At 42.1% G+C, this 22,969-nt stretch overlaps 1 pseudogene; it reads right to left on the bottom strand.

Annotated features, from left to right (window-relative positions):
• Positions 1 to 22,352: 22,352 nt before the first annotated feature.
• LOC102544115 (CDGSH iron-sulfur domain-containing protein 1 pseudogene) lies at positions 22,353 to 22,753 on the bottom strand (annotated as a pseudogene).
• Between the last annotated feature and the right edge of the window lie 216 nt (positions 22,754 to 22,969).

The raw sequence follows: 22,969 nt of genomic DNA, 5'->3' as shown, positions 1-22,969 counted from the left end.
GTCTGGCTCCACAGTCTACTCTCATCCTCTGTTCTGCACCATCTCAATTGTTTATTGGTTTATTGAGAATATTAGCTATAGTTTCTTAGAAGAAAAAAGTTGGGGGGCTTTGGAGGAATTTAAGAAGATGTGGTGCCCAGACGGTAAAATGTGCACTTCTGTCTGAGCCCGCAGAGGAGTCTGGAGGGTAGTTGTTCCCAAATGCAGGTTTGATGTCCCATTGAGCCACCACTCCCATCAGCCACCCTGTGTAACATTTCAATCCAATTGTGGTTGAAGGCTCTCCTTTGATACACAGGTGATGAGCAGAGCTGGCCGTGGAAATAGATTAGGAGCTGGTAGAAATGGATTTCCCCAGAAGGATTCAGTTAGCTTGTTGGAAATGCTGTACCTCAGGGAGCAATTTAGGACTGTGTCTCAGGAAGCTTGGGGGAAAAAAAAAACCCAAAACAAAAATCGGCCAACTTTTCCTACCCTCCAGGACAAGAGTATTAGAAAGGTAGTGAGACTTTGCAAAGAAATGGATAGACTTCGTTGCGATAAGGGTGTAACACACTTTTGTATGAGCAATGCCTGGGACTTCAACAATAGTTTGTGGTAATACAGAAATTGTGCCCTGCCTTCCATTTAAGAAACCATCTAAGGGTCTTACCAAGGGTTCCTGTTTTGAATCTGAAACTTTCCTGTTGGCATTTAAATCTTGCTTTTAACATTAATGCTTTGTTTTTATCTCAAAGTAATAAAAGAAAACAAACAACCCAATTTAAAAAAATGAGCAAAGAACTTGAATAGACATTTCTCCAAAGAAAATATACAAGTGGCCAATAAGCACAAGAAAAGGTGCCCAACATCACTAATCATTAGGGAAATGCAAACCAAAATCGCAATAAGATACTACTTCACATCCATTAAGATGGCTATTATAAAAACAAAACAAAACAGACAAAAAGAGAAAATACCAGGTGTTGGCCAGGATGTGGAAAAGTTGGAAGCCTTGTGCATTTCATTGCTAGTGGAAATATAAAAAGGTGCAGCTTTTGTGAAAACCTGTATTGCAGTTTCTTAAAAATTTAAACAAAGAATTAAAATATAATCCAGTAATTCCATCTCTAGATATATCCTCAAAAGAATTGAAAGCAGAGACTCAAATAGATTCATTCACATCAGTGTTCATAGCAGCACTATTTGAAATAGCCAAAAGGTGGAAACAACCTAAGTGTCCATCGTCAGATGAATGGCTAAACAAAATATGATATATACATACAATGGAATATTTGGCCTTAAAAAGTGGGGACATTCTGACACATGCTACAACATGGATGAACCTTGAAGATATTATGCTAAAGTGAAATAAGCTGTCACAAAATGACAAATATTATAGGATTTGACTTATATGAGGTACCTGGAATAGTCAAATTCTTAGAGAAAGAAAGTGAAACAGTGGTTCCCAGAGGCTGGGGGAAGGGAGGATTGGGGAGTTAGTGTTCGGTGGGTATGAAGTTTCAGGTTGGGGTGATGGAAAAGTTCTGGAGATAGTATGGTGGTTGCTTAATAATGTGAATGTACTTAATGACACTGACTCATACACTCAGACATGCTTAAAATGGTAAATTTTATGTTATGGAAATTTTACCAGAATTAAAAAAAATTGAACAGGCACTGCACATCGTTGTAAAAAAGTAAATATATAGCATTAGAAAAGTCATAATGACTTCCTCAATGTCTCATTTTCGCTCCTAGAGGTAACTGCTTTTAACTTTTAACTTTTTACTTTTTCTTTAGTTCCATTTTTCTCAATACTAGCAATTCATGCTGTTTTTTCTTGATCTCCTGATTTCAGGTGTTCTCTATAACACCTCAGGCTGTAAGAGATGCAGACGTAGCTTTCCGACTCCACTCCTGTACTTCCCGCTTTCCCCGCTCCCTCTTCTCAAAGTTGTGTCACAATTTTTTAGTTAAATCAATAATTATTTATCTTATTATCATGTCTGTTAATTTTGTCCCCTGCAAATGGTATACATGCTGTTCTTGTACAACTTTTTACTTTTCTTGGTTAATAATTGCGTTTTTCCCCTTTGCTTAATTTTCTTTACCTATCCTTCAGTTTTTCCACATGCTTCATATCTATCAATGGCCTAAAAATGTTGTTTTCTAAATGTTTTAATATCAGTCTATCAATCCCATTTTTTCCCCTTTCTCTGGAGACCTCTCTCCTGAATTATTCCCTTCTCTTGCTCCAGCCTGAACTAGTTGCTTTCTTGGCTGCACGATTGTCATCCTGGGATTTACATTCTCTTACTTGTTTCCTGGAACTCATGTTTTTTGACTTTTCTTTTTCTTTATTTGCTACTGTATTCTGTGAAGTACATTCTTCAGCAGCTGCCAAAGGAAAGATATGTAGAAGGTATTATTATTATTATTATTATTTTTACCATTATTATATGTTGCATGCTTTTATTCTATCTTCATATTAGATAATTTGGCTAAGCATAGGATTCTGAATTGAAAATTATTTTCCCTCTGTCTTTTGAAGTCACTGTCCCATTGGTTTCTAGCACCCAGAGCTAATATTGAGAAGTTTGACTCCATCTGTAGCTTTAGTTCTTGTATATAACATTTTTTTTGCCCTTTTAACCTTTTAGGTTCTTTCTTTCATTCCTGGTTTTGGGAAATTTCACCACAAAGTGCCATGACGGTGGTGGAGTCTCTCCATTCATCGTGCTGGGTATCCTATGGGCTTTTTAAGTCTGAAAATGAAAAACTAGAATTTGCACTTGGAGTGTTCTCTAATGGCTTGAGTCTTTTAGCCCCCAAAGCCAAAAAGTGTAGTTGATCTTTTCTCTCTGGAATAGTACCTGGCAAGAAGTTAGCACTGGATCAGTGCCCAGAGTCAAGGGCCAAAAGTTAAAAGGATAGACTTCTGGTTTGACAGCAATGTTGCGTAAAGCAGCACTTGACAAATATTTGGTGGGGAAGAGAGTATGATAACAGTTTTATTTCGTAAGTGGCCAGTTCCCTGGCGTTTGGGTTCTCCCTCCACACATACACACTCCCAACCCCAGAACCGGTTCAGTGGCTTTCCTATCTTCTCCAGCCTCGATCCCAGGCAGTGCCCTCTTATGCTGCTTAGTAGTTGAGTGAACAGAAGAGAAAGGGAGATCAGGGCTGGGGAACATTGCACTTGGGTTAGGTCAAAGGTCAAGGCTGAAAGCGAAGGCTCCACAGCCTGGAGTCAGAATTACCTTGGAAAAGCCTTTACATCTCCCAGAAGTATGAGATACTAAGAACCTTTTGTACTTAATGTTTCTCTCTGCTCCTCAGTGAATCTCTTAATGTTGTCTTTCAGGAGGTCAGTGAAACCATTGCCATCCAATTTCTTGGCCACAGCTGAACAGTTTGTTTCTTGTCTTTTCATTGACTGGGAAATACTTAAAAGTTGTTTTCTCAGCTTTTCCCTAATTTTGGCTCTGTAAGACTTTCAGTTCCAAACAAAATGGAGTAACAGGGATCAGAAATAGCATTAAAAACCAGGCAAAATATATGACACTGTAAACAAAAAGAACAAAGGGCAGTGCTCATCATTCCGTCACAGCCCACAGTGCCAGTGCGCCCTGAGGGAAATTCAGAATGGAAAAAGCTGGAAGCATTCTGTGTTTTTAGATATCTGGGCCCCTACACAGTTAAGATGCACATCTCAGAAAAGAATTTCAGTGACGTCAGTTTCTTGCATCTTCCCATACATAGAAGAGCACTAAAATCATTAACTTGAGATGTCTGTTCTTTGTGATTAGCAGTAATCTTTTTATGCTTGATTCTGTGTATTTCCCAGCCAAAAATTTCATGTATATACAGGCTCCTCCCCTATCTTTTTTTTTAAATGTATTCATCTATGTTTGTATCATTCATTCATTCCATTTCAGTAGTGTAAACCTCTCAATAAATGTCTAACATCCATGAGCACAATTTGGAATAAGAAGAAACATCGTCAGTGTCTAGTATGAGACAAAAGAGAGAGAGGGAAAAAGGAAGTGTAAAGTGAGCTGATCCATGAATGAAACTTATTTAGCAAAACAAGAAATCAGAGCTAAGAGATACATAAGCTTCACAGCAAGATTCCTTCAGAGAGATTGGATGTGTCTTGGCACATAGAATGACGTATCAAACAAAATTTAATATAAACCTGAAAGCGTAAGATGATTTGTGTTGATATCAGGGCTTTCTATGCTGTTAGTCCACTGGTTATAAAGCAAAGTTCTCTCTTAGATGATCTTATTTTTTTTAATTAATTTATTTATTTTTTAGTCTTTTTTAAAATTGAAGTATAGTCAGTTTACAATGTTGTATCAATTTCTGGTGTACAACACAATGCTTCAGTCATACATGAATATACATATATTTGTTTTCATATTCTTTTTCACCATGAGCTACTGGAAGATACTGCCCCAGTTCATTGCCTGGAGAGAGTTTCCAGGCTACAGCCCAGGAACATGCAAATTAGGCAGAGCCTGGCAGACTCTCTGGGTTGAGGACATGCAGCTGAGAGTCCAGGGAGACCAAGGCAGCTTGGGTTTGAGGGGCACAGTACCGAGAACCCCAGATATTTGCAGAGCGTCCTTAAATTTTCAGCTGAGTACTGCTCAGTGTATGTACATGAGGGACAACCTGAGGCAGGGAAAAATCCACCTCATAGAATTAGAGAAAACAGTATTTGGCGTTCACATAGACCAGGGCCAGGAATAGTGCCTGTTCCCATCGGTCTAGATGGAAAAATCTCACAAGTCATGGGGCCTTGGGTTGAGTACTCAGAAAGGTCCTGCCTCACTAGTGGGGAGCAATTAGCCTCCAACTAAACTGTGCTCTGGTCCTGCCTCATACATCTAAAAGTGAGATGTGAAAGGATTAAACTGTGTATAATTAAATGCATCCCAGAACAAAGCTCAAAACTATTTATAGGAGTACAAAAATATCCAGCACCCAACAAGGTAAAATTCACAATGTCTGGCATGCAGAGATTACCAGGCATGCAAAGAAGCAGAAACATATGAGCCAAGATGTAGTTATGAGTTTCTTATATATGTGCAAAGAAGTATACTATCATTTGGTGATAAACTTTGGTAAGTTAAAGATGTATACTATAAATCCTAAAGCATCTGCTAATGGAACAAAATTATAGCTAATTAGACAAGGACCTCCATTAAAAATGAACAAAAACCTAATTACCTCTCCCCCTCAAAAACAGAAAACAAATCTTAAAAAAGAAAAAGAAAAAGAGGAAGGAAAATAAAAGAGAGACAGAAAGAGAGCAAGACAGAGGAGTGGGGAGAGAGAGAAGAAAGTTCAACTCCCTGAGCTTGGCACTTTATGGTGAAGTCTGTCTTGCCCTCCCTCCCGTCTTCCCACCCATTCCTATCAGCACAGGTCCCTCTAGGCCAGCTGAATTGCTGCGTTGTCCACATTCACACAGTTGTTTCACTCCTCTGGGCTTTCAGACATGTTCCAATCCCTCCGGCCCCTCCTGTGTGCTTCCACAGCTCTGTGCTGGCCTCTCCAGACTGTGCCCCGTCCACTCCCCCGGCCCGTGCACTCCCTGAAAGCCAGGATTCCTGGCTCACTCCTGGCCCCATACTTCCCCAGGCTGGGAACCATTTCATCTTTGTCTTTGTAGCCTCATGGACACTTGGCATCATGGACATTCAATACATATTTTCCACATGCCCACCCTATGCCAGGTACTGTCCTATCAGAGCATCGAGACAGACAAGATGCGTGGTCTCACGGAGCCTATATTCTGCTGTACAACAGACAATATGCTGGTCAACCAATAAAATAATTTCATGCTGTGAAATGATTTTACTGTGAAGAAAAGCAAACGACGGGAAGATGTAGTTTAGGCTGAGGAGTTAGGGATGTACTCTCTGAGGACATGACGCTTCTGTGGACACCTGACGGTGAAGAGAGGGAATCAGCCATGTGAAGACAGGGTTGCATTAGTTCCATAGAGCTGCCAGAATGAAATACCACAGACCAGCTTGGTTAAACAACAGGAATTAATTTTCTTGCAGCTCTGGAAGCTGGAAGTCCAAGATCAAGGTGTTGGCAGCGTTGGTTTATTTTGAGGCTTCTCTCCTTGGCTCATCATGTCCTCATACAATCGTCTGTCAGTCTGTGTGTGACCCTGTCCTAATCTCATGTAAGGATGCCAGTCTTACTGGGTTAGGGCCCACCCATACGACTTCATTTTACCTTAATTGCCTCTTCAAGGCCCTATCTCCAAATCCAGTCACGTGCTGAGGTCCTGGAGGTTAAGACTTCGACATACACATTTTGGGAGGATACGATTCAGCCGGTGACAGGGGTGAAGTGAATTTCTAGGAATAGCAGGGGGAAGAGCTCTGAGTGAGCTGAAGGAAAAAGGAAGGCAGTGGGACAGGAGCAGAATGAGCAAGAAGACTGGAAATGGAGTTGGATGGGTGGCCAAGAGCCAGATCATGTACCTGATGGCACCTGTAGATCATGCCAAGGATTTTATTTGTTGACCAAGATCAAGCACAACCTAAAAGTTGAGAGTTATATTGTATTTGATGGACTTCCTCTCAGATAGCTCTGAGAGACTGCTCTGAAAAGGTAAGGGAGGAGTTCGGATATATAAGAGTTCAAACAAACAAAAAACCAGGTAACTGAACATCAGAAGATTACTGCTAATTAAAGAAGACCAGGCATCTCAAGTTAATAAATTTGGGGCTTTTTATGTATAGGAATATGCGGGAATCTGGGCCCATTGAAATCATTCCTTTGATATGTACCTTCACTATCTGGTGCAGTATCCTGTTTTTCTCCATCCTGAATCCCTTCAGGGTGCACAGTCAGGTTGGCAGCACTGACTTGTGGCCACTGGCTTGATGGCCACAACATCCTTTGTTTACTGATCTGGCAGGTGACATCGTCCACATGTTCTAAGTGAGATGAAAACCTACCGGAGGGTTTTAAGCATAGTAGAGCAAGGACCCAATTTTCAATTTCAGATCACTCTGTTAATGTGTGGAGGCTGGACAGAAGGAGGGCAAGAAAGGAAATAAGAAATGTGTTAGGGAGCTCTTGAAGTTGGTGGCTTGGACTGAGTGCTCTCAGAGGAAGCTGACTGGGGTGAGGGGAAGAGAAGGTGAATGGGGAGGATGAAGCAGGTCCATGATACTTTTCATTAAAATGTAATTTTCAACCAAGAGTCTTCCTCATCATTGTGGTGAGTCGAAGATGCTAATTTAAGAACACTTTCCATGAGTAAAGTGAAGTCATTCCAATGAGTCTTGGATAATTTGATTGGAATGATAAGTGCCATTCATTGAGCCTTGACTATATGACAGATACTTGGTTTACATGCAGTTTTTTTTTAAAAATTTAATTCATTTGTTTTTTTAAGTTTTTATTATTTTTTAATGGAGGTGCTGGAGATCGAACCCAGGACCCCGTGCACGCTAAACATGCACTCTACCACTGAGCTATACCCTCCCCCGACATTTAGTTACATCTCATCCTCATGACAGTCCCTTGGGAGGGAATTGCCACCATCCTTGTAGAGATGAGGAAACATGGGCTCTAGTGAAACCACAGGTGAGCATCAGAGCTGGAAATGCACTCTTTAGCCCTCAACCCCAGTCTGACCCCCTTCAGCATCCTGCTTTTCCCCTGCCCTGGGCCCTCCCAAGATCTCTCCGCTCACTGCTCACTGCCTGGCTCAGAGGAGGGCTGCTGTCTCCTTCCTCCCTCAAGTAGCTGAGCCCATCCAGATCTGCCAGCAGAGTGAGCCTCACCCACCTAAAGCTACGGGCCTTTAATGAGATAGAGCTGCTGAAAAGAAACATTTAATTGCATGTTTTATTAATTTATTTTCTATGAAATATTAATCATGAGCTCTTGCTAACAAAGTCTGGAGAGCAGTGAGTAACTTTGACAATATTACTTTGACAATGACAAGACTGTTATGACAATCTTTAAAGTACTGAATCCCTCCCATCCTCACCCTCTGAATTCTGGTTTCTGAACTGAGTTCTATCTCATGATCCTCTACTCTGTCTCACTTGTTTTATGAAAAGTAAAACAAAATATTCAAAGGGAAAGAAAGGGAGGGAAAAGCCCAGGGTGGGAAGGGCGGCAGCTAGCAATGCTGGGAGAGCAGAAGCGGTCCAGGAGGAGGTGGGGTATGGAATGTGGAGAGGTCAAGCTGAAGACCTTCTCTTTTTGCATGGACCATTGAGCGGGGGAAGTGAACCTGACCTGAGGCCACCTCTTACTCACAAGTGGTTTTCTGCTGGCCAGGAGGAATGTCAGTGGTGGACACCAAACAGACGTGGTATTTATTTTCACTTAGCCATAGCACACACTGGCCACCTTCTCTTCTGGAGCCCCAGGGCTAGGAATAGTATTAAGAAACAGTCAACAGGGAAGAGGGAGTGACCAGTATGTGGGCAGGTATCCAGTGATTTTCAGAGATGGCACAGCCTCTGCCCTGGGTATTCCCATCTTAATGGTTGTAGCAAAAGGGTCTGTTGCTTCCAAAAGGAATAACCATCTTATATTGTGTGATGGCCTGCTGATAAAGGAGGTAATTGGGTTGCTACCCTTTGGGGATTACCAGTTTGAGAGAGTAGACAGTTCAAAGATTAATGATCTGTGTTCTCAGGGAGCTCCCAATTTGTCCTTGGGAAAAATTCCAGTCCAATGTAGTTTACACAGCCACCATTTCCAGTAAACTCCAGGAAATGGTGAACACATACATGAATGTGACATTGGTACCTTGTCATATTTGAGGAAGTTTCAGGTAGTGTATAGGCACCTCTTCTTTTAAGTAACCACTAGATACAAATTTTAGAAATCCTTCTGTTTTTTAGATCCAAAAACATGGGAATTTGGTACAAAAGAGGCATTTCAAATTAGTTGGGGAAAATGATTTATTTGATAAATCATGTTGGGATTATGGGATTATCTCATCTGCAAAAAACAAACAAAACTCGGATTCCCAGTCTTACTCCTTAAAATTTTTTATCAAATAAATTTTTTAACAGAGGTGCTAGGGATTGAACCCAGGACCTTTTGCATGCTAAGCAGGCACTCTACCACTGAGCTATACCCTCCCACCCCCCAATCTCACTCCTTAGATCAAAATAAATTCCAGGTGGATCAAAGATTTAAATACAAAATGGTAAAGCAAGTCAAGAGAATTAGAAGACAAGTCACAGACTGGGAGAAAATATTTGCAAAACACGTATCTTATAAAGTACTGTTATACAAAATATACAAATAGCTCTTAAAATTCAACAATAAGAAAATGAACAATCTGAAAAAAACGTGGGCAAAAGATCCGAACACAGATGGCAAGTAAGCATATGAAAAGATGTTCAACATCATATGTCATTAGGGGAAATGTGGAGTAAAGCAATGAGGTGCCACTATACACCTATTAGAGTGGTTGGAGTCCAAAACACAGACAACACTAAATGCTGACAAGGATATGGATCAACAGGAACTCTTGTTTTTTCCTGATGCAAGTACAAAATGGTACAGCTAATCTGGAAGACAGTTTGGCAGTTTCTTACAAAACTAAACATACTCTTACCCTACAATTCAGCAATTGTGTTCCTTAATATTTACCCAGAAGAGCTGAAAACGCATGTCCCCACAGAAAACTGCACATGGATATACAAAAGCAGCCTTCTTCATAATTGCCAAAACTTGGAAGCAACCAAGATGTCCTTTTGTTAGATGAATGGATAAATAGACTGTGGTACATTCATACAATGGGATATTATTCGGCACTAAAAAAAGAGCCATCAAGCCATGAAAAGACAGAGAAGAAGAACCTTAAATGCATATTTCTAAGAGAAAGAAGCCCATCTAAAAAGGATACATACTGTATGATTCCAACTACATGACATTCTGGAGTAGGCAAAATATGGAGAGAGTAAAAAGATCAGTGGTTGCCAGAGGGTGAAAGAGAGAGAGATGAACTGGCAAAGCACAGAGGATTTTTAGGGCAATGAAACTATTCTGCGTGATATTATAATGGTGGATACAGGTCATGACACAGTTATCAAAGCCCATAAAATGTACACCACCACGAGTGAAATCTGAGGTAAACTATGTTCTTTGGATGGCAAAGCTGTGTTGGTGTAGGTTCACCAGCAATAACAAAGGTATCGCTCTGGTTGGGGACGTTGGTAGTGGGGAGGTTGTGCATGTGTGGAGTCAGCGGGTGTATGGAAATTCTCTACTTTCCACTCTGTTGTGCTGTCAGTCTAAAACCTAGAAAGCTCTAAAGAATAAAGGCTATTAAAAAATTAAACCATCAGAAACAAAACAAAAAAGTGGAGCCAAGCAGCATTATTCGTAAAACAAAAGACAGATACATTCGATAATAGAGATGAAAGTTTTCTATAGAGCAAAAAAATACCACATACAAAGGAAGAAAACAAGTGACAAACTGGCGGAAATACTTACAACTTGGTTTCTCATGTTCTTAAAGAACTCTGACTGAAACAGTGTGTAAACGCAAACCTGTGCTGTCTCAAAACTGAGCCTGGTGAGGGATGTAGGGGCCTGTATGTTGGGCTGGTGAATCGTGGCGGGCTGGGCTTGCTGGAGGAGGTGACTTACATTAGCAGGGCAGATCCCATCTGGGACGGAGAGATGCAGCCATAAGTTCACATCAAACTTTGGTCTCACTGCTAGCGGGCCGCTGCTGTTGCCACCCCTGCTGCTGCAGCTGGTGGTCGTGACCTCACGTGCTTCGGTTTAGCGTATTTGTGCAGATCAAGGTTGGATAGTGGGGCACTGGGATCTAGGAGGATTTTTATTCCCAAGATAGCCTCCTTCCCTACTCCTGTGCCTTGATCAAGATGTAGGAAAAATCCCTTTCTTACGAGTTTGAACTGTTTTCCGAAATGAAATCTTAAAAAGAAAGCAAATGGCAAACTTTTCCTGGGCACCGCTCCCCTCCTCCACTGCCTTGTCTCTAAGCATCATCTAGCAACCTGGTTTCTGATTAACCAAAGCCTGGTCCCAGATTAGACTGGCTGACCATGCTGATCTCACACCTGGCCCCGGGCCCCTTTTCCTCATGGCAGCTTTGTCTGAATCCTAAATAAAGACAGCCTGGCTTCTAGGCCAAGGTCATTTGGGTTGGCATAACGTCCAGGGCTGGTTGGATTGCTGTGTCCTGCCTAGAGCTGGCTTCCTGGTCTCAGGCCTTGGGCCCCAAATCATCTGAATGGTGTTTCCACTCTAAGGCATGCTCCCTGGTTGCCTTGATCCCTGCACTGGACCCCCATCTTCTCTAAGAGGAAGCCCCTTTCCTGTGTGTCCCAAAGATTCTCCCCTTGCTCTTCAAGTCATTCACTATTTGCTTTGAAGTTGCTTGTTTCTCTTCTCCGGGAGCTGGCCTGAGCTCCCAGAAGTCCTTCTAAACCTCCCTGGGTACCTGCTATATGCCAAGTACTTAGATAGACATGGGAATCAGCCCTGCCCTCAAGTTGTGCAGATTAGTGGGGTGGTCAGACAAGTAAACAGGCCATAACAAACCATGGCTGTGTTACAAGGAAGCACGGGGTGGGGAGGAATGGTGGGATCCTAGAAAACAGAGAAACCCACCCAGCTGAGATGATCAGGGGAGATTCCTGCTGGAGGTGGTGTTTGAGCCCAGACCTGAAAGGCGGACAGGAAGACATATCAGGAAGATGGCCCGGGCAGAAGGAATAGTCTGTGTGGAAGCATCAAACAGGGAGTGAGCTTTGGGATGTGGAGGCAGGAGAATCACACAGCTCATCGTCCTCTGTTGGGATGCATTTCTCAGAACCTTCTCTTCTATCTGATTGTAAGGCCCACCCTACCCTGCATTAGCTAGCTAAGATCTCATATAAAATTTAGCAGCTTATAACAGTAAATGTTTATCATCCCATACGGTGTCTGAGGCCAGGAATTGGTGGCAGCTTAGCTGGGTGGTTTTGATTCAGGATCTCTCACGCATTTGCAGTGAAACTGTTTCCTAGGCCAGTCATCTGAAGGTTTGACTCAGACTGGAGAGTCTGCTTCTAAACTCACTCACATGGTTGTTGTCCAGCTTCAGTTTTTCACCATGTGGTAGCTGACTTCAGTGAGAGAGAGGGAGAGAGAGAGGAGGAGGAGAAGGAGGAGGGGGAGGAGAAAGAGAAGGAAGAAAAAAAACCCATAGAAGCCATGGTGTTCGGGGAGGGTGTAGCTTAGTGGTAGACTGTGTGCCTAGCATGCGTTCAAACCCCAGTACCTCCATTAAAAATAAATAAACCTAATTACACCACTCATCCTACAACAACAAAAAGCCACAGTCTTTTGTAATCTAATCTCGAGAGTCACAGCCCATCACTTTCATCAGGTGCCATTGATCACACAGAACAACCTTGGGGCAATATGGGAGGGGACTACACAAGAGTGTGAATCTGGGTGATGGAATCAGTGGGGCCATTTGGGAGGCTGGGGACCACGTATCCTGTGGTTAAACTGAACTGCATGACCTGTGATCTTAGGTGCAGCAGCGTGTAAACTTAGTTTCCCAGCCATCCATGTGGCTTCACTGGGGCCCCTCATCTTTACTTGGACTTCCTTAGCATTGGATCAGGTCTCTTAGAAAGCTAGGAATTTCCTTCTCTCTTCGTCTTTGGGAGTGGGGCTTTCCTTTTGGCTTCTCATCTTTTGTTTCTGGTTTATGGAACTAACTACTACTTCTTGATCCGCTCCTTAGGGGATTTAGGACACACCCTGAGCCAGAATAACCAGATCTTCTCTGGCTCAGCTAACAAACCATGTCTACCTTTTGAGAGTCTAGGTGCAGCCAGGGGATAGCTCTTCTTGAATCTTGTTACTCTAGTTTTACTATTCCAAAATCTGTTTACAGTTTTCCTCAGAAGAGGAAGGGTGCTGTTGGACACATCTTGGACAGGTGTTATATATGGTGTGGTTGAAAGAAAAGGGGCTTAGGTTGCAGAAAAACCTGACTCCATCATTAGCCAATGTCCTTAACCTCTCTGAGCCTTAGTTTTCTCATCTGTGAAATGGGTTGCTCCAAAGATTAAATGAGATAATTCATACAAAGCATTTGCTAGCAATAGATGGTAAAAATTGGTACTTGACTGATCAATCAATTGATTGATTTCTACTGATGGTACTGGTTTTAGTATTATCACTACCATCTATTCTCAAGGGCCAACTCATTTTTTACCTCTACTTCAAATCTATCACAATACTCAAACCAACACTGCCAACTCCATTCTCTGAACTCAAATGCACTCTGAGTCAGCCCTTCATAATTTAATACTTAATTGCCTATCATCTTACATTACTTTCTATTTATTTTGTGTCAGTCCTGTCTTCACAGATTTCAACTGCCTTTTCCTAGTTGTTTAACAGCTGTTTAAGATACCGTGTATTTTTGGGAAGCAGGCTGCAAAGTGAATCTCTGCTCTGAGCTCAGAAAATTTTCAGGAGGGAAAAAAAAGGGAAGGAGGAGGGAGCAAAGTAGCTAAGTACAGATGCTATCAGGAATCTCTGCATGTAAAGTGGTGTATGTTATTTCACTTGCTATGATTTTTCTGGGTTTCCAAATTAATTGCTAAAACCCTCAGTACAGCTAGCAACCAGCAGGGAAGCTATCAAATCAGATTGGGTTCATTTCTTGAAAACAGTGTGAATTAATCTGACTTCTACAGAGGAAACAGGCTCTCACCCTTAAAACTCTGCTGAAAATAAATGAATCTAATATTAATCTGAAAATACCATGTAAACAGTTCTTCCTGCAAGACAGAAGTGCTACTATCAAAAAAAGAAAAAGAACCAAACAAAACCCAAAAAACCCTACGTTTCTTGGCCGCAGTTGACAACATGTTTTTCAACGTGAAGTCTGTTTTGCAATAAGGGAAGAATGGCTCCATTAAGGCATCAGCTTTATGGAATCTAGTGGCTGGCTTCAAGTGCTATTTTAGGGCCTCCGTGACATGTATAAATGTCTGTGTTGACAGCTCTGGCTTCCTGTTACCAAATGTGAATAAAATTAGTCCTCATTTAAAGAAGGAACTTATTATATAGAGAAAGTTGAACTACAGGATTGGTTCATTAGTGCTCCCATTCCTTGTATAGACCCTGCTATTGCAAACAGGAAGGATCTCCAGCACACTGGGCATTGTTGGAACTTTCTGGAGAAGAATAACATTGCAGCATTGCTCTGGTAATAACCTAAGCACTGGGTCATTCTGTGGGTATTTGATGAAGCCAAGGAAAGGACTGTTCCCCAGAAAAATTCATAGTCATAAATAAAAAATGTGCAAGAGTTCCAGTGATTGCTTCCAAGAGTCAGTGGATCCTAGGTTAAGAAACTCTAGGCCAAGTTGACAAGGGGGTGTGGTTTCAGGAAGAGGCTGGGAAGTCAGCAATGGCCAGGAGGGTATGGCTGTGTCTCTCTGGCTGCCGAGGAGCCAGCATGGAGTGCTCAGGGAATGGTGTTTGAATCAACAGATGAATGAATGGATGGCTGGAAACATGGCAAGTGCTGATGTCTCTCTAAGATCACAACAGAGTCAGCTCAGTGACTTTAGGGAGGAGCACCAGTGTTGGTGACAGCTTCATACATAATCTCTTTTGTCCTTTCTCCTCTTTGCTTGGGATTGCAGGTGAGTGAACACAGCCAGATGGGTCATGCTTGCATCTGACCTCTGGAGGGAGAGAGTGTAGACATAGCCAGAAGACACACCTACTGTCTCTTTGCTGGTCTTGGTTCTACTCTAGGAATCCCTGTGCTTGAAGCCCAGTCTCCCCAGTCAGCACTTGGCAACATGCCTGCACCTTCCTTTTCTTCCTGGCAAGATGCTAACATCCTTGGTGCTGTGATCTCAGGAGGCAATTTATAAGTGAATTCACACCAGCCAATGTATAACAGCTCAGCTCTGTGACTCAAAGGGATGACTGTCCAGAGCACTAATTTGATTACTGGGACAGGCCCGTGGGGGAGGCATTTGTGAGTGGAGTAGCCCTGCCCAGGGTGATGACAGCCTCCCTGTCAATGAGTATCACGTGAGGCCTTGGCGCACTGGTCCTAGTTTGGGTCCTGGCTCTCCCAGTAACCAGCTGAGGGATCTTAGCCAAGTCATGCTAATTTCCTTGAGCTTTAATTTCTTCTTTTCTAAAGTGGGGAAATAACTTTTCTAGCCCTCACAGGGTGATTAGGACGAATAGATGAGAGTATAAATGTAAAAGAAACTATTTGGCATTTGGCAAATATTTTAATGACTATCCTGCGCGGACTAGCCTTGTTGGCAAGGGTAAACATTGGGGTGTTGTGGAAATGAATCTAAATAATCCCATTGAAATTATGGTATCTAGGGGTCAGATTTGAAGATAAATTTCAGAAATGATTGAATTCTGTGGGGCTCCCCTACCTCTAAAACCTGTCTTCACTGGCCCCGTGGGTCCCAGCCAACACTGGAGGCATCTCAGAGAACTGCTTCAGGCATTCTTGATGAGCCATCCGGGCTTGAGCAGGAGTCCTTGTGGGAGGAAAGGGCGAGAAGTGGAACGTGACTTGAGCTTTGTTCCCTTTCTTGTCTGGGGAGTTGCTGGGGAGGGCAGAGGCTCTCTGTGTCTTGGACGTTTGTGAGGGAGATTTGTGAATAGACAACTTGTGTCAATGTCAGGCTACATTCGGTCAGCCCCTTAGGAGGTCCAGCACAGAACCTTGTCTCTGTGAGGCCCAGGAGAAGGGGCAGTGTGAGGGAGGTTCTTGCTGGCTCGCCTGAAAGATTAGGGATGCATCTCATGCATTCGTGCTAGCTCTCTTAAGCTCTTGTGGAGATGTATTTTCTGAGATCAGAAGCACAGGGGGAGAGGCACGGTGGAGTTCAGACAGAGTGGGATGCTGAAGTGGGACTGTTCTGCTGGCAGCTGATGATGCCGTTGAGGGAGACAGAGATTCGGAAGTCACCAGCCAGGAGGTGGCAGGTGGAGCTTTGGGAGCTGACAAGCTCTCCGGGGAGGTGTGCTGAGTGACAGGAGGGACTCCTACATCGGGTGATGCACCAAAGGCAGGGCGGTGGGAGCCACTGGCTTGGGTGCTGGAATTGAGGGGAGCGCTGTTTGTAGAGAATTTAAAAACAGTGATAAAAACGGATTAATAGTCAGCTTTTTATTATCACGAGTACAGATGATTCTAAACAATATCAATGATAACATTCTTTCTGCTGGGGAAGATGGCTCCCAGCACCCCATCCTTGGAATTTCACCACCTACCTCCTCTTGCATTTGCTCACTCCTTGATTGGAGAATGCTTTCCTAAGTGGCACGCCACTCTCCAGGCGTGCTCTGACCATGTACTGGGCCAGTGTTTTCCTGAGATGCTTGAACAGAATTACAGCATGGTGATGTCTGGGAAAAAGACAAGAGCTTCTCGAAATAGAGATTCCTGCACCCAGGTCCAATCAAGCCTGAGATTTCCCTAAAATATTCATTTACGGAAGCCAACAAATTCCCCTATGCGTCTAGTCTGCTTTGCATTTTTATCACCTGCAACAGAAAGAATTCCACTCATACAAATACCATATTGGTAACTATAGGCACAGGAAGCATTTGAATGTACATAAGGTATTCTGATTTTCACCTAGTGACTAAAGTTGAGGCTGTGGTTTCTAGGTTTTCCCTAGCTTTGGTGACCTCTGTCATCACCAAGCAAACAAACACAGTTGGCAGGTCACAGAGACACCTTTATGTACACACCAGAGCTCAGTAGAAAGCTGCTTGGATCCCATCCAAGGCAATTATTTACAGAAGTTCCCAAAGCATATAATTATAGGGCCATAGTGCAGGACCTGCACCACATGGGCAGCTCTTGAGTGTAACTCTAGAGTGTTATACAAGAGAGTCGCTGAACTGGCTAACCCTGTATTTAGGGTTAAAAAAAAAAAAGAATGAGTGAGGAATAAATATTCCACTGAGTAAGCTTAAAGCGAGGAGACCTGAATCAACAGCATTTCACATGAGAGAGATTTGAGGATAAAACTTTTAAAAAAGGCAGAAGAGGCTGCCCTTAGGGCTTTTAATTTATCTCACATCTAACACTAACCAGTAGTTGACACAATAGCTTAAAAAAAAAGCTGATGTTATAGTCCAAGCAGGCCCTCTGTCATTAGCAGGAAGACGATTCCAGCACCTTCAGGCTTATAGCTTATGATCTCTTAAAGTGAGAGATCCTTTTTTTTTGCCCAGCAGTTCCCCCAAATGGCTGTGAATAGGCCTGGCTGGCTCCTGTGCCTATCCCTGAATTAATCACTGCCCTAGGGGATAGAAGGGAGAGACTGACTGGTTTGGGTCCCCGGCCCACCCCTGTGGAGTAGGTGGGGACGTCCTCCCTGATTGACAGCCCCACATAATTCCATACGCTGGGGTTGGGCAGGTCCACAAAAACTGGAGGCGGGGTTGATAGAAGGTAACACATGTCCACAGGAGTTCTGTGAGTTTCAAAACTTCATTTTCTTTCCTATTGCTGCTCCCTTCTTTCTGATCACTTTGTTTAAAAACTTAGGAGTAAAAAACAAAACAAAACAAAACAAAAAAAACTTAGGAGTTGGGTAGAGCCTGTCATCAATGACATGGCCCCTCTCAACAACCCTAGGCTGGAAGCCTGCAGACATTTCCCAGCATCTCTTCTCAGCTTGCTGCTGTTAGAATCTTCTGATAGGAGGCAGTGGCCAAAGACTGGAAGGTGAGGGAAAGGGAGAAGCCGGTTTTCCCTCCAGTTTCTGATGGGGCCTCTGGGTATAGTGGGGACAGGAGCTGTGGCCAGCCAGTGCAGGGGTCTGGGTATGGTAACCTCAGAAGTGCACTGCTCCTGGGCTCTGGGTGACAGCACCATTTTCTTTTTAGTCCTAGGATTAGTATGTAGTGGCCCTGCAGGTGCTAAACTTTCGGTGATTTCCCTCTTTTGTTCCTTCCAACACATTGTAACCAGTTCCTGGTATTAATGTCTCTTTGTTTAGGATACCTAGAGTGTTTTCCTGATTGTACTCATATGAGTTTCATTTTTTTTTGTTATTAGAAATTCGTATTTTTTAATTTCAAACAATTAAAAAATTGTGGCAAAAGACATATAACATAAAATTTATCATTACATTTTTTAAAGTGTACAGTTTAGTGATGTTAAGTGTATTGGTGGTGTTGTGTAACCATTACCACCATCCATCTGCAGAACTTCTCCGTCATCCCAAACTGAAACTCTAGACCCATTAAGCACTAACTCCCCTTTTCCCCCTTCACCCAGCCTCTAGCAACCACCATTTTACTTCCTGTCTCTACGAGTTTGACTACTCTAGGTACTCCACAGAAGTGGAATTCTACAATATTTTGGGACTGGCTTATTTCACTTAGCGTAATAACTTCAAGGTCATCTACGTTGTAGCATGTGTCAGAATTTCCTTCCTTTTTAGGCTTAATAATATTGCATTGTCTGTATGTAACACATTTTGATTATTCATTGTTTATCAGCTTGCTAAGGCTTCCATAACTGAGTACCACCAACCTGGTGGTTTAAACAAGAGAAATTTATTTTCTCATACTTCTGGAGACTTGAAGTCCAAGATCGAGGTGTCGACAGGGTTGATTTCTTCTGAGCCCTCGCTCCTTGGCTTGGAGTCTTCTTGTATCTTCATATAGTCTTCCCCCTGTGTGTGTGTGTGTGTGTGTGTGTGTGTGTGTGTGTGTATCTTAATTTCCTTTTCTTATAAGGACATCAGTCCTGTTGGATTAGGGCCCACACTAATGACCTCATTTAAAATTATTTACCCTGTTAAAGGCCCCAGTTCCAAATATGGTCACGTTCTGAGGTGGTGGGTGTTAGGACTTCAACAAATGAGTTTCACCTCATAACAGGTTGCTTCCATCCTTTGGCTATTCTGAATAATGCTACTATGAACATGTACAAATATTTGAGTCTCTGCTTTCAATTCTTTTAGGTATATACCCAGAGATAGAATTGCTAGAGCATGTGGTAATTCTATGTTTAGTTTTCTGAGGAACTGCCAAACCACTTTTCACAGCATCTGCACCATTATACATTCCCAGCAGCAATGCACAGGGTTCCACCTTCTCTACATCCTTGCCAACACTTGGTATTTTCTGTTATTATTTTTAGGATAGCCATTCTAATGGATGTGAAATAGGAGCTCATTGTGCTTTTGATTTGCATTTCCCTAATGACTAGTGAGGTTGAACATCTTTTCATGTGCTTACTGGCCATTGTATATTTTCTTTGGAGAAATGTCTATCAAGTTCTTTGCCCACTTTTAGACATTTTTATTTTTTAAAAGAAGCCATATAAACACTATAAACAATAGTAAGTGAACGTTCAACAAAATGGGGAATATATTCACTGATAACACCTAGATGTGAAATGACCACATTGTGGGGAAAACAGTTGGTACAATCTTGCAGAGTCAGCTATAGCAAGGTGGCAAAGCATGTGGACGTTATCTGGGGTCTGATTCCTGGTTTCTCCACTTACTAGCTATGTGACCTCAGGCAAGTTTCTTAATCTCTTGCGTTTAAATTTCCCTACTTAGGAAATGGGAATAATAATACCACCTACTTCATAGGGTTGTTATAAAGGTTAAATGAGTTAACAATTAGTACAGTGCCTGGCACAAAGCAGGCACTTAATGTAAATTAGCTGTCATCATTGTTATTCTCTGGGTCCCCGACCTTCTGGGCTGCCTCCACAGCTGGGCATCTTCTGGAGTCCCCTCCCCCACTGCTGGTGTTTTTCATTACCCAGTTATCCACCAGGCAAATAGATCTATGTAGCAGATACTACATGCTAAAAGCTTTCTACATATTAACTTTAATTTTCACAATTACCTTTTCAGCTATAATCTGATAGTCCTGAGCTCTGGCTCCGTGTGATCAGCTGGGAAGGAATCTGGGTTCGGATCCCACATCTCCTCTTCCTTCGTGACCTTGGTCAAGTCACTTCACACCTCTGGGCTTCAGTTTCTATATTTCAAAAATGATGATAAGTCATTCCTATTTCACAGGGTCACTGAGGGGTTAAATAAGGTAAAGTCTGTAAAGCACTTAGCACACACAGTGCCTGACACATAGTAAATGCTTAAAAGTTAGTTATTACTAATGTATCCATTTTACAGATAAGCCAGAGTTCTTCCCCAAGGCATAAACTTGATGTTGAGAGAAGATGGACCAAAATAATGTTCTTTATTATTTCCTTCCAATGTGCATGCATACATGATTTTTGTGCAGTTCCTGCTGTATGAGAAGAGTACAGACATAATTTTGTATTTTTAAAAATTGTACCTTAAAGCATGAGTAATTTTTATATTGTTATGAAGATATGAAGACCTGACTAATACTCCACTGAATAATCCAGCATCTTTATGCCCATTATTTCCTTCCTTCTCCTGGACTATTTCCTTTGGATAAATTCCCATAAATGGAATTTCATATGTGAAAGGGTGTTAAAATTATTTTGACTCTGGATATAGAACATCTTGTTGCTTTTCTAAAGAGTTTTGTTATAGTAATTATGTTTGTATGCTGTAATTTGTTTTCTAGTCTCCTTGAAATAATTGACCACTGACAAAGAATGAATAACCTTGATATAGATAAGTAATCTCCAGGCTGAAAAGGAGTGAATAGGTTGGGGTTAGATGATAATCTTGTTTGGAAACGTGTAACTAAGTAACTCCGGTTATTGGAAGTAGGTGTATGGTTCTTGTCTCCGAGATGCGATGCTCACATCATCTGGTTAAGGAGTGTGTATGTTATCTATAAATGACCAGTTCAGCCTCTGGGCATATGAGGGGCCAAGTATTACCAGGAGGGTATGACTTGTTTACTGGGTCCTGCTGATCACTTGACTCGCCTCCAGAAGAGGCTTCTTGCTCTGAAGGGAACCTGGATCTGAGGTGCAAGTGCCTGAGTGGGAGTCAGTCTTCAAATTCTTAACTCATGGTGTGGAGTCCAGGAGGACAGGGCTTCCATCCTTCACTATTAGTCTCGGGATCTACAGAAAGCTCTGAGAGCCTCTGGTTCTTTATCTGTATGAGGGAAAGAGTGATATAGTCAATGGTAAATATTTAACAAGCCTTATGACACCTGCACCCCAATGTTCATAGCAGCACTATTTACAATAGCCAAAACATGGAAACAACCTAAATGTCCATCAACAGGTGACTGGATAAAGAAGATGTGGTATATTTATACAATGGAATACTACTCAGCCATAAAAACCGACAACATAATGCCATTTGCAGCAACATGGATGCTCCTAGAGAATGTCATTCTAAGTGAAGTAAGCCAGAAAGAGAAAGAAAAATACCATATGAGATTGCTCATATGTGGAATCTAAAAAACAAAAACAAACAAACAAACAAAAACAAAGCATAAATACAGGACAGAAATAGACTCATGGACAGAGAATACAGACTTGTGGTTACCGGAGCGGGGGGGGGTAGAGGGTGGGAAGGGATAGACTGGGATTTCAAAATTGTAGAATAGATAAACAAGATTACACTGTATAGCACAGGGAAGTATACACAAAATGTTATGATAAATCACAGAGAAAAAAATGTGACAATGAGTGTGTATATGTCCATGAATGAGTGAAAAATTGTGCTGAACACTGGAATTTGACACAACACTGTAAAATGATTATGAATCAATAAAAATGTAAAAAAAAATTTAACAAGCCTTTAAATGGCTTCTCATATATTAAAGCATACAGTTCTCAAACAACTCTATGAAGGAGGTATTCTCACAATTCTCATTTTACAGATGAGGAAACTGAGATACAGATTGCTTAAAGAACTTGCAGCCAGTAAGTGGAGGAGCCAGGTTTGAATCCAGGTTATCAGGCTCCAGAGCTTCAGTCCTCAAAATCACAGTCAATGTTGAGTAATATGGAAGGCTAGTGAACCTTAGCTTTAAGAACTATAGTGAAGGTTAAGGATGATGGCACATCTGGTATATGGCTTCTGGGCTTGCTGTTCCACAGAAGTGTTCACTCTTGCTAAATTTGTCAACCATCTCCATATTGCCAAGCCCTATAAACACGTCTCTGTTTTCATTTTCCCTGACCATGCAATAGCATTAAGCCCCGTTGACCATTTCTTCATTTTTTTTTTAACTCACAGATCCTGAGATTGGTTTTTCTTTGGCTTATTTTGTTTTGTTTTGTTTAAACAAATGTACGCCACAACGGTGCAACAAGTAAGGTGAATGCCATGAATATGAAAGCTGCAGTTTGCAACATGCTATATCTAGAACCCAGGGGAAGTGCATTAGACAGAAGTGCTGGTCATTCTAATTAAACAGTAAGGTGACACCATGGCAAGTTGGTTTGCAGCATCAAAACTGTCCATTGAAGTGTCTTTTCTCTTAATGATTAGAGGTCCCACGTTGGCTCTAGTCTCTTCGTTGTGTTTTCTGTGAGATCCATCACAGAATGGGAACTTCTTGGAGTCCAACAACAGCAGTACACAGCTTTGTCTTCCAAATCCTCCATGTCAAAAGCCTGTGTGGTCTTGGAGTTTTCTTTCTGGTTGTGAAGGTTTGCCATAGATTTTCTATGATGATCTTTAACATAAAATCTTTTGTAAGCTAAATAACCAGCTGGAACTGCCCCAGCAGAGATGGTAACGGCTGTGATCCATTCAGCTTGGGTGCTGGAAGTCACTCTCATGGTGCTGTCACTTGCAAAGAGTGTACACAGGACACTGAGCACAAGTGGGCCCAGTGGCAACCCCAAGTCAAGATGTGAGAGGGGTCCCAAGGGCACCAGTTCTGGCTGCCCCTTTGTTTCTGAAACACTTTCTTTTAGCTTTAGTGACAACCCACTCATGAGGGTTTGCTGATATTCCACTGACTGTTCCTTAGTCTCTTTTTCTCTTTCATGTTA

Source organism: Vicugna pacos, chromosome 1 (assembly GCF_048564905.1).
Source record: "Vicugna pacos chromosome 1, VicPac4, whole genome shotgun sequence".
NCBI classification, from domain to species: Eukaryota; Metazoa; Chordata; class Mammalia; order Artiodactyla; family Camelidae; genus Vicugna; species Vicugna pacos.
The sequence above is the reverse complement of the archived record's forward strand: the minus strand, read 5'-3'. Positions and strand labels throughout refer to the sequence as shown.